Here is an 11,275-nt window from a genome sequence, read left to right on the forward strand (position 1 = left end):
AGCAAGAGAGAGAAAGAGATAAAGCTATCCCAAATGAGATACCCTGCAATCATCAAAGCAACTCTGCCTGGCTTCTTACTTGGCTTCTTATGTGTCTAGTCCACTAGACAACAACACATTTCTATGGGTCAAAGATAGAAACTCCTATACCAAAAAGAAATAAAGCCTCTCTAAATTTTTTTAAATCAAATCCGAATAAATTACTAAAACCAACCAAAAATCTCTTCAAAATTATTAAAAAAAAAACGCACTACGGACCCCACATTCATCATGCCCAAACCCTCTGGAATATCGATCAAAAGATTCAAAACACATTCACGGAGAGAGAAACGGGAGGAGAGAGAGAATCAGATCGTCTAGAGATTGATGAACCATAGTTCGACAAACGGGGACGACCACGCTTTCCAAAAGATGCCCTCTCTCTATTCGCTTTGTAAACTACGATTAGCCCAAGACCAGGCTTATGTTTTCATTTACACACATTTTCTACATCCTCACGCAACCTCCTCTTACGTGGATCATACTCTTTCACCTCCTCGTTTTATCAAATTTTAAATACTTACTCTTTTAAACCATCTAATCTAATCTAATTAATAATAACTATACTTTTTACCCCTCTAATTTTTAATAATTTAAACATTATCCTCACCTTCACTTCGAACTCTGAGCCTTTCCTCTTCTGCTCTGTCTGCTTCTGGTTCGCATGTGACGTGTGAAGGAATGTATGTATCTATCGCACACTATTGTTCATCCTAAATAAATAAAGTTCCTATTAATCATTATCAGAGATAGAACCTCGAACGAGGACAAATATTTATTTATTTATTTGAGAACCGTATGTTTTATTAGAAACTAATAAATATGGTATTTTGAGTGCAGTAGATGTATATTTCTTGTTGTGTACTCCAAAATATCAGTACTTGTGTTGTATTGGTAGAAGGGGAGAGAGCGTACGTGCATGCGAGTGGTGCAAGTAATGGTCACCGCCTCACAACAGCAGTTCTACACGGTCTTACATGTAATGCTCTCCCTAATCATGATTGTTGGATTTCATGGGACCCACCTGTCACAGTGTTTCACTTTCCCAATGTAAGAGGCCGATAGAAAAAGAAATAAAAATACCAATAATAATTACCCAAATCGTATCCATCACCTAATTCGACGAAAATCCTAAATTTGATTTACTGCCAACAATTAATATAATAATACCAATAATATCGTGAATCTAGATGCCACGTGGGTATCGTGGGGGGATTTGTTTGCATGCATGCATGCAAGTGTGTTAAACAACGCGGGTAGGCAGATTTTAATATTATGATGATAATTATTATAGTATTAGGTGTGGTATAGAATAAATAAGAGTGGTATTATACGTATATTGAGGAAGATTAAATAAATAAGACAATAATTGGCATGATAAACTTTGGGAACACATAAAATTGCATTCCTAAAAAGCAACAAGATACAACTGGAATGTCTGTCTTTCTCTCACTTGGGGGTTAGGGACAATTCACTTTGTTATAGTATATGTTTTTGGTCGAAATGTGATCCATAGAGAAAGAGAGAGAGAGAGAGATAGTTTGAATGGATCTAGTGATGTTGTTGTTGACGGGATCTTCTTTGGCAGTGGGAGGTAATTGAAGAAATGGAATATGAAGAGGGAAATAAAGTAGTAAAAAAACGAGGGTGAAGGGTGTGGACCAACGTTTAGAAAAGGAGATTGTATTGTAAGAGAAACCCCTATTAAGTCATGCTACCCTAAGAAAGTTGAGTTGTTGTCAGTATCATAACATCTCAGCCTACAAACTGTAACCTCTAATTGTCTCCTCTAAGGAGATCTAACCTTTTGGTCAAAGGTGGTCTTAAACCACTGTGCATATACTATGCGCCTTAAAAGACCATTTCTTTATCTTTTCATTTATTATTATTAACTATACTGTACGCCCTTCGACTAATTATGCTATAACCTCACTAAGTTTCTTCATTTTTAATTAACCCTCAACTACTTTCCAACACTGCCTAATTCATTAACCGATCCCTTGCGTACTACCCACTTTTTCTTTTCTTTAAAACAAAATCCAAAACAATTAAGATGCATTCTCGGATTCTGTGGAAATAAATTCATGTTTCTAAACCAAAATATTCAATTAAATGGATTGATTCTTCTGTCAGACGAAAACTTTATATTTTAAAATTTGGACTCTCGAAGGAAAATGGTTGCCATATAGATCTTAATTCATTACTTCCAAATATATATATCAATAATGTATTCGTTGATTCACTTTGAGACAGTAATTAAAGAAAAAGACAAATAACTAAAGTATAACTTTGAATATTTGACTATTTGGTATATTAACGTCTTGCCCAAACTATTTTGTATTGTATGATACATGAGAATATATAATTAAAATTTCCCCATGATATCCCTAAATGTGTAATGTAAATAGAATGTGTTACAAATAGAACAGAAATTATATATAGAAAGAAGAGGAGTAGTAGAGCATTAACAAATGTTTAAGAACTCCTACGTTTTTAGCAAAGAAATAAAGAATGGGTCAAAACATATACATTTTCCTTTCTCATTCTTGTGTTCAGAATATGTTAAAGGGCACTGACGCAACTTGAACTAAAATTGTAGGGGTCAAATTAGATTTGTTATATATAATTTTTCTTTAGAAGAAAAACTATTCATTTTTTTCTCTTCATTTCCTCTTCTTAAAACAAACATACATAATAGTAGAATTCAAAAAAATATTACTATCATTTGCTATTATATCATGATACCAATTCATGAATACCATTTTAGACAAGTCATTCGTATCTCATCAATTTGATTTGGTGGTATTGTCAAATTTGATATCGTTTTTCTCATATCACGTTATAATGAATTGTTAAATTCATTATATGTAACTCTAAGAACTTTATATATTTGTTTTATATTGTCTTAAATTCTTGGTTCTTATTAAATTTCTCAAGTTTAGTTAAGGTAAATGCATTTCTTTTTCATCTTCATCACAAACCTTTCTCTTTGAAAAAAAGGAATCAATTTTTTTACTTTTTATCATAATCTTTCTAATATAAATTTATCACCTCTTACCTATTTAAAAAAAATAAATTTTATATTCACAAATCACAATTATCACAATGCAAAACATAACAAAACTCATACTACTTTAATTAAATAAGCTATACTGTATAAATTCAAAACTTAAAAAAAATTTACCATAGGTAGCGAAAAATACAAAATCCCTAAATTTCATAATTAAGGGTTATAATAATTTAAGAAAAATTATAATTAGGGTTCATACCAATTTCATAAAAGAATCCCTAAAATTATAATTAGGGTTTATATTAATTTGGGATAAACTTAATTTGGAAGAAACATCCTAAAAAGAATCATAAACTAACATACATACATCATAATAAGATACTAGTGTGAGAAATCATGCAAGAATGTATACATGAATCTCAATCTATGTATTTCCAACCTATCTATTTGTATTTATCTCTCTTCATACACTTTCATGATAATTTACATGGTGGAAAGATCTTATAGTCAAAAAAAAATTCTAATCTCTTTTATAAATTAATATCTCTATTAATTTATTTTATTTTATCTTTTATTATAATTTTCCATAATATAATTTTAATATAAATAATATATAATATAATTTTTAAAAATATATAAATATATATATAAAAAATTCAAAAAAAAATGGGGGAGCCGTGGCTCCCCTGTCCTATGCTAGTTCCGCCCCTGTTAAAGGGTTTGGAAACTAGAAACTAAATAAAATATCGATTTTATTTATAGGTAGGTAATAATAAGATTTGATCTGTCTTGAAAATAAAATCTGTTATGTGTTGCAAATTTATTTTTTGACATTTACTTTATTTATGTTTTTATCTCAACTTAATTTTATATTCTTGATTGAAAATCCTTTCTTCCATTCTTTATTCACGTATAATAATTTGTAGTTAATTATTTTTCATCCTTTAATATAGTGATTTAATTTAACATGACTCGTGTTATAATATGACTATGTTCATAATCAATCATAATTTTTAGAGACTTATTCTTTTTGGCAGAAACCTCTCTCCATCACCTATAATCAAACCAAATTTAAAACTAGGATTCAAACTTATTATTTTATAACTATACTAAGATTTTTAACGCTTTTAATTTTTAAAATTAACAATATATTCATTTGAGTGTGTAAAACATTATCAAAAACTATATGAAAAACTTATGTGTTTAATGTTATCAAGCTCTTAGAATTTTAATTGAAATGGATTGGATCAATTTTGTATAGGAGGTCCATGGTGATCTATAATCTAAGATCCTTAGATTAGTCTTGTATGTTTACACTATGTTCTTAATCCTCATCCAATTTGTTCGAGACTATTTTTAATAGTGAGATTTTTTTTTTCTATCTAACCCTAAAATCTCCTTCCCTTGTCAAAATCGTAAACTTGAGAAAACAAAATCCTCTTCCCTTGTCAAGATACCAATGCTTTAAAAAAAAAACAATTAATCCAAACAAAAAAAAAATTCTCATTTTTAGCACAACGAACCAAAGCAACACTTTCAAATCCTCAACCCTCCAATCATAAGCTCAAACAATCACCAACGTAATGAAGAGAAGTGCATGTAGAAGCGCTCAAAAAAGGCCAAAAAGCGCATAAAAGCACAATAGGCAACAATAAATCCATCGACCAATATTTTTAAAAAATTTAAAAAAAATTCTTTGAAATTATAGTTTAAAAAACATTTGCTTAAGAAAATCCTTTATACACATAAAAAAGCAAAAATATTAATTTACTCTAAACTTTGACTATTTACGGTATAATCTAGTTTGTATTATGAATATTGACATCATGGTTAAGTTTCAAGTCTCAAAATCACAAAGAAAAAAACTTTATATGTTTACAAAGAAATAAAAAACAAAACAACCATAAAGAGAAATACTTACATTAGCTTCACATATTGATATAATGATCAAGAATTAAAAGGGGAAGTAATAATATTAAATGAAGTGTATAATAATAAAGAACTATAATTGACCATAAATTAAAATGCATTTCATAATCAAATAAAGATATTTTATATTTTTATTAAAAAATAAATGCATTTATACTTATTCTTATGTTTATTTATATATCGTGGTAAATATATATTTTGGTATATTCGATCATTGATATAATATCATACTAAATTAACTAAATATGCAAATGTATATAAATTTATCACGCTCATAAAATTAGTAAATTGGAAAATAATTAATTAATTGATATGAAACTTTATAACATTAACGATAAAAATAGTTAATTTTTGTCCCTATTGAACTCAAATAGAATTTCTCGACACTATTGTAAACTTCTTTCTAACCCTTTCCAATGGTAGAACACTTTGATATTTGTCAAAATAAAAATTAACATAAAAATTTCACTTTACGATAATACACACACCGGTAGAAGATTTATTATACATATTGAAATAAATAAAAAAATCTCGAACAATAATAAATGAAATAGTAGATTTATTTTAATATATAAGTGCACATATATTCTGAAAAATAAATTAACCATTGTGAAATTATCTTAAAATTAAATCTTGTTTATATTGTAATTATAAATTATTATTGTTGTTATTAAATTTTAATATTAATAATTTTTAATTATTCGGAGCTATGTATTTTAAAGAATAAATTAACCGTTGTGAAATTATCTTAAAATTAAATCTTGTTCCTATTGTAATTATAAATCATTAGGGTAAACACATACGCGTGATAGCGCCGATGTATATATTTTTTAAATATATATATATATATATATATATATATATATATATATATATATATATTATTATATTAGTAGGTGATGATATTATAATATTATTATTATGTTAGTATATAAAGTAAATTTATATTTATTAAGAAGAAAGAAGAATAAATAGAGAAAATAACTGTTTATGATTGACAAAAAAATCTATTAGAATAAATTTATAGAAAACATGTAAAAATAATTGTTAGTCTTTAAAAAATAAATAAATAAATAATTATATTATAAAAGATAAAAATAGAAATTGTGAACACAAAAGAGAGAATTTTTTATATATTATAGTTATATATTATTATTATTAAATTTATATATTAATCATTTTTAGTTATTGGGTAAGCTATGTTTGTAATCATAGAAATAAATATTGTGTAAATATTGCACACAATAATTTATAGAAGAAAAATGTTCATAACATTAATTATATATGCGACGACCCAACAAATAAAACATAAGTATATATATATATATATATATATATATATATATATATATATATATATATATATATATATATATATTAAAACTAATAACTAAGGGTATGTTAGTATTTTTAGTAAAGAATTTGAATTGGGAACCGAGTGATTTATTCATCATAGCATAGAACTCGTTCTTCACCTTCACTCCATCTCCTTCATATCTCTTATCTTCTCTTCTTTTAAAAGTTTCAAATATTTTTCGTCATTCTTAAAATTAAAAACAATATAAGCAATCAAGATGAGTGAAATATTTCTTTGGGGTTGCTTTTAGTTTTTATAATGCATGAAAAATATTTTAGGGTTGCATGTGATTTCTTCCTTGTAATCTAGATAAAATTTCATCCAGTGTTGACCATAGAATCATAAAATTTATTATTTTAGGGTTTAACTATGTGTATAGGACAAATTTTGGGAGAAATTGGCGGTGCCCAACACAAATTCAGTGAGTACCTCATCTAAGTAAGGGGAGTTAAATATTGAGGTATAAATATATGTTGACTTAAATATGAGAAAGATAACAAATTATTCTGAAAAGTATTCTGATTTAAATGTGAGGTTGATTGAGACTTTTAATTTTGTGAAATTGTGGATTTACTAATTATCAAAGTGGTTTAAGGAATTTTCAATTAAAATATATGATTTGAAACATGTTAGATTGATGAGTTATTTGGGGACTGAAATGTTAATTCTTTATGCTTTGTCAGAATCAAGAAAGGATAATCAAATTTAATATCATAATAATGAATGTGACATGGATAGGAAATAGATATTGTAAATGGATAGTCGTGGGTAACGGATACGGGTATTTTTAATACTCGCATGTTAAGGGGGCAAGTACAGGTAACATAGTATCTTTGTACGCGTGGATACCCGTACCCGCTATACTTTAATTTAAATTAAAAAAAAACATGATTAAAATATTAACATATTAATTTTGAATGCGTTATTTTCTTATCAATTAGTTTTAAAAAAATCATTTCTTTGTAAACTGTCATTCAACATTATTTTGAATAGGTCATTTGAACATGGTTTAAAATTTATGAATATTATGTATTGTATTTGAATTTACGATTAAAATATGTTGTTAAATATTTATTTTTACTTTTTTGTAAATACCCGCAGGTACCCGTGGATATACATGAATATTAAAAAATTATGTAGATGTCTGCATAACGAATACTCAACAGATATAGGTGCGAGTACGGGACATATATTTATCCAGCAGGTAGGGTATAGGGGAGCTACTACATGTACCCTACCCGCCCATTTGACATCTCTAGTTGTATGTTTGCAAATGTTGTAAATTGAGGATAAGGATGAGAGAAATATGAAGGGTTGAGAAAGTCCTCATTCTCAGAAAAACTTATATGTGTAGCATTGCCCATGAACGATATAACATTGTGACATTTTGTTTATATTAGGAGTGGTTTATATCTTACAAAATAATTTTCTTTACCTATCACAAATTATATTTATTATTGTATTGTGTTATGTGTTAAAATAATGATAAAAATAAATTTTGTACAATTAAAATTTATTTTTTTATATTTTTAAATTTTTGTACAATTATCTGTATAGTTTGTGAAGACCAGAAAAATGAATATTTTATGAATAAAAAACTAAACTATGAATAGAGTATCTATTATAGAGTCATGCTATATCTCTTGAACAATACTTGTGAAAGTCTAATGTACTATTTGTCACATTAGACATTTCTAAAGGAGAATGTTAATCTAGGATGATGTCAAGTATATTAAAGGGTACTTGTGATGTGAGACTATCCTGACTCATGCTTAACTCACATAGAGTAGGACATTTAGGTGGTGGAGTTGAAGGAGGCTCCACATGACAGACAGTATGATACGAAGAATCATACTTAGGGAGCTAGTGGGGTTAACCCTATCATGACTTGGTTTGGGACATTGGTTCTGAGTGTTGAAACATCAATGGAGAATGGAGGATTTTGTAAAGTGTTGAAATATCAATGGAGGATTTGGTAGCATGCATGATAGGTGCATAGTCTCACAAGTCTATTCAATATACTAATCTTTCGGAAGTCCGAGTCTAGAGTCTTGAAGTTTCTTTGTAGTTTGATGCTTTGAGTTTTAGTTAACTGACTTTAATTTAAGATTATGGTGAAAATTATGATATTTTTTCAATTATAGATTATTTTTGTGATATTTAGCTCACCCTTACATTTTGTGTCTTTCGTTTCTCTTATTCTTGTGATGATCGTATTATGTATATTCGGGAGTAGATGGGACACTAGCAATGAAGCTAGAGCTATCCACTAAAGAAATAACATAGGAATAAGTTAGAAAATATGTGTTAATCTTTCAAAATAAATTAGAAAATATGTGTTAATCTTTTGAAAGACTGTATTAAACTTTTAATTCTTGACTCGGATTACTTATGAGTTATGTAAATCATATTTTGAAATACACTCTTGTTGTCTTAGTTGTTAAGAACTAAATTGAAACTCAATTTAATTATCATTATTGCTATAATTACTGTTGTTATTAATAAGTTATGATCTTACTTATAATTACTGAATGATTACAAAAATTGGATTGTTACAATATAAACCAATAGATATAAAACATAATTTAATTTTAGAAGAAAAACGTTACTTTTTATATTTAAATGTAATTGTTTAAACTCAAAAACACGAGCAAATTTGAAGAAAAAGTATAAATAAATAAATTATATTTTGAAAATGAAACTTTAAAAGTGATGGTTGTGCTTTACTTTTTATTTCTTAATTTATTTTCACTGAAATATTTTTTTAATATTGTAGTGGGTATTAGAGTTTTTTTAATCCTTTCATTGGGTAATTTAATAAAAAAAATAATTTAGGAATGAGGGTAACCGATGTGTGGACCATGTATTTAAGAGTTGATTTCCTTTTAACCCAAAATTTCACCAGAACGAGTGCTAAAGCATTTGTAAGTACTTACACCTCTTAACGCTTGAAAAAATATTTGTTTTCTCTTCGTACTAGAACTGTAAAAGTAAAACCATCAGTGAAGGAATTAATGCCCTTTACAAGCTGTGTTTTCTATTAATAGTCATCTCGATTTTATCTCCATCTAATTCTTCACAATTAGGGGTTTATCTCACCACGATGAGCTATAAAAATGTCATCTGACTTAATTTTTACAGTAAATCAGAAATCTTGTAATTTTGTTCAATTCATCACAAATTGACGAATTGGTTAGTCAAATGACTGATTCACTTATAAAATATTGGTTAAAATATCTTTTATCCCAATTTTCATTGAATTTTGTCAAATTATTCATAATTTTGTTTTTTTTACTCTATTAGATTCTAATTTTAATCTATTTTTTCAATTAAATCATTTTTTTGCTAACACCGTTTAAATCATTAACGACTATGAACAGTGACGGTCACGTGTCACTTCGTAATTTTTTTTAAATTTTTTTTAATTTTTAAATTTTTTTTAAATTTTATTTAAATGTCCACGTGTCAATCCAATAGCGTGCCACATGTCAGAGTCATTGTTTTATATTCAATTTGATCCTATATTTATTATTTTTATTCAATTTAGTCTCATTTTTTTGTTAAAATTGACCAATTTTGTCTCTATCGAAGATGAGATCAAATTTAATTTTTATATAAAAATTATAATTATGTGAATTTTAATATATTATATAAAAATATTTTTTTAAAAATGTAAATTTTAATATAAAAATTAAATTTGGTTTCAATTTGGAGAGGGACAAAATTGGTTCACATTAAAAAAGTTGGGACTAGATTGAACAAAAATCACGAATATAGAAACTAAATTTAATATTAAAACATTGACTTGACACGTGGCACATTGTTAAATTGACATGTGGATATTTAAAAAAAATTTAAAAAAAATTTAAAAATTAAAAAATCACGAAATAACATGTGACCGTCACTGTTCATGGCCATTAATGATTTAATCAGTGTTAGTAAAAAAAATCTAATTGAACAAAATTAACTAAAATTAGGACCTATTTGAGTACAAAAATAAAAATATTTTATCTTTATTATTTATTTTATATATTTATTGTAGTACAGTTAAAATGAATTGATTCCATTCAACTTTTTATATAATAGTAAAATTAAAATATTTAAGTAATTTTTCAAATATTATTATAATAATATTTGTTGAAAATTAAAATATCAATGTATAAATATCTAAACTATTTAAGTATTATTAAACAATATTAATAATCTATTACGTACAAAGATCAACTTGTAAATATATATAATTAAAAGTAATAAATAATTTTAATAAAAAACTTATAAAAAATATTAATAAAATATTTATCTTCACTCTACTGTAACTCATTTAATAGTACTTATCTTCACTCTACTCTAACTCATTTAATATGCGGATTAAATGAGTCGAACTTATTTTAACCTATATTTAAAAAATGTTCTAACCTAAATTATCTTGAATCCGTATAGAACCGGATTGAGTAACTATTAAAACTCATTTTTGACATTTTTACGCATAGTTACTCGCTGAACTACTCTTGAAAAGAAATGATATCAAATCTCTGTATCTCAATCACATAATGCATATAACCCACCCTAAGTAGTTGTAATGAACAATCTTAGGACTTTATGCAACACAATATCTTTTAACAAAGTACTATATTATTAACAGAGTACTTATTGATTCTCCCGGTAACAAGGTTAGTATAAAATCTGATCATTATATTTATATGATTTTGAAGTGACTATTGTGTATAATACTAAATTTATCCACATGCCGATAGGTTTGGCTGTGTTCCACTTAAGCAGGTAATGGTGAACATTGTTATTAGCACTTCACGAAAATATGAGCATGTATGTAGTTTAGGCTCGTTAGATGACCTAGTGAAACTCTCCATCCCTACGTGCTTAGAAAGATGATATGTATGAGGTACACATTACAATCACGCAACTCAGATAGTTAATTCATT

Source organism: Vigna unguiculata, chromosome 3 (genome assembly GCF_037176805.1).
Source record: "Vigna unguiculata cultivar grain cowpea cultivar isolate G323 ecotype 2 chromosome 3, ASM3717680v1, whole genome shotgun sequence".
Taxonomy (NCBI): domain Eukaryota; kingdom Viridiplantae; phylum Streptophyta; class Magnoliopsida; order Fabales; family Fabaceae; genus Vigna; species Vigna unguiculata.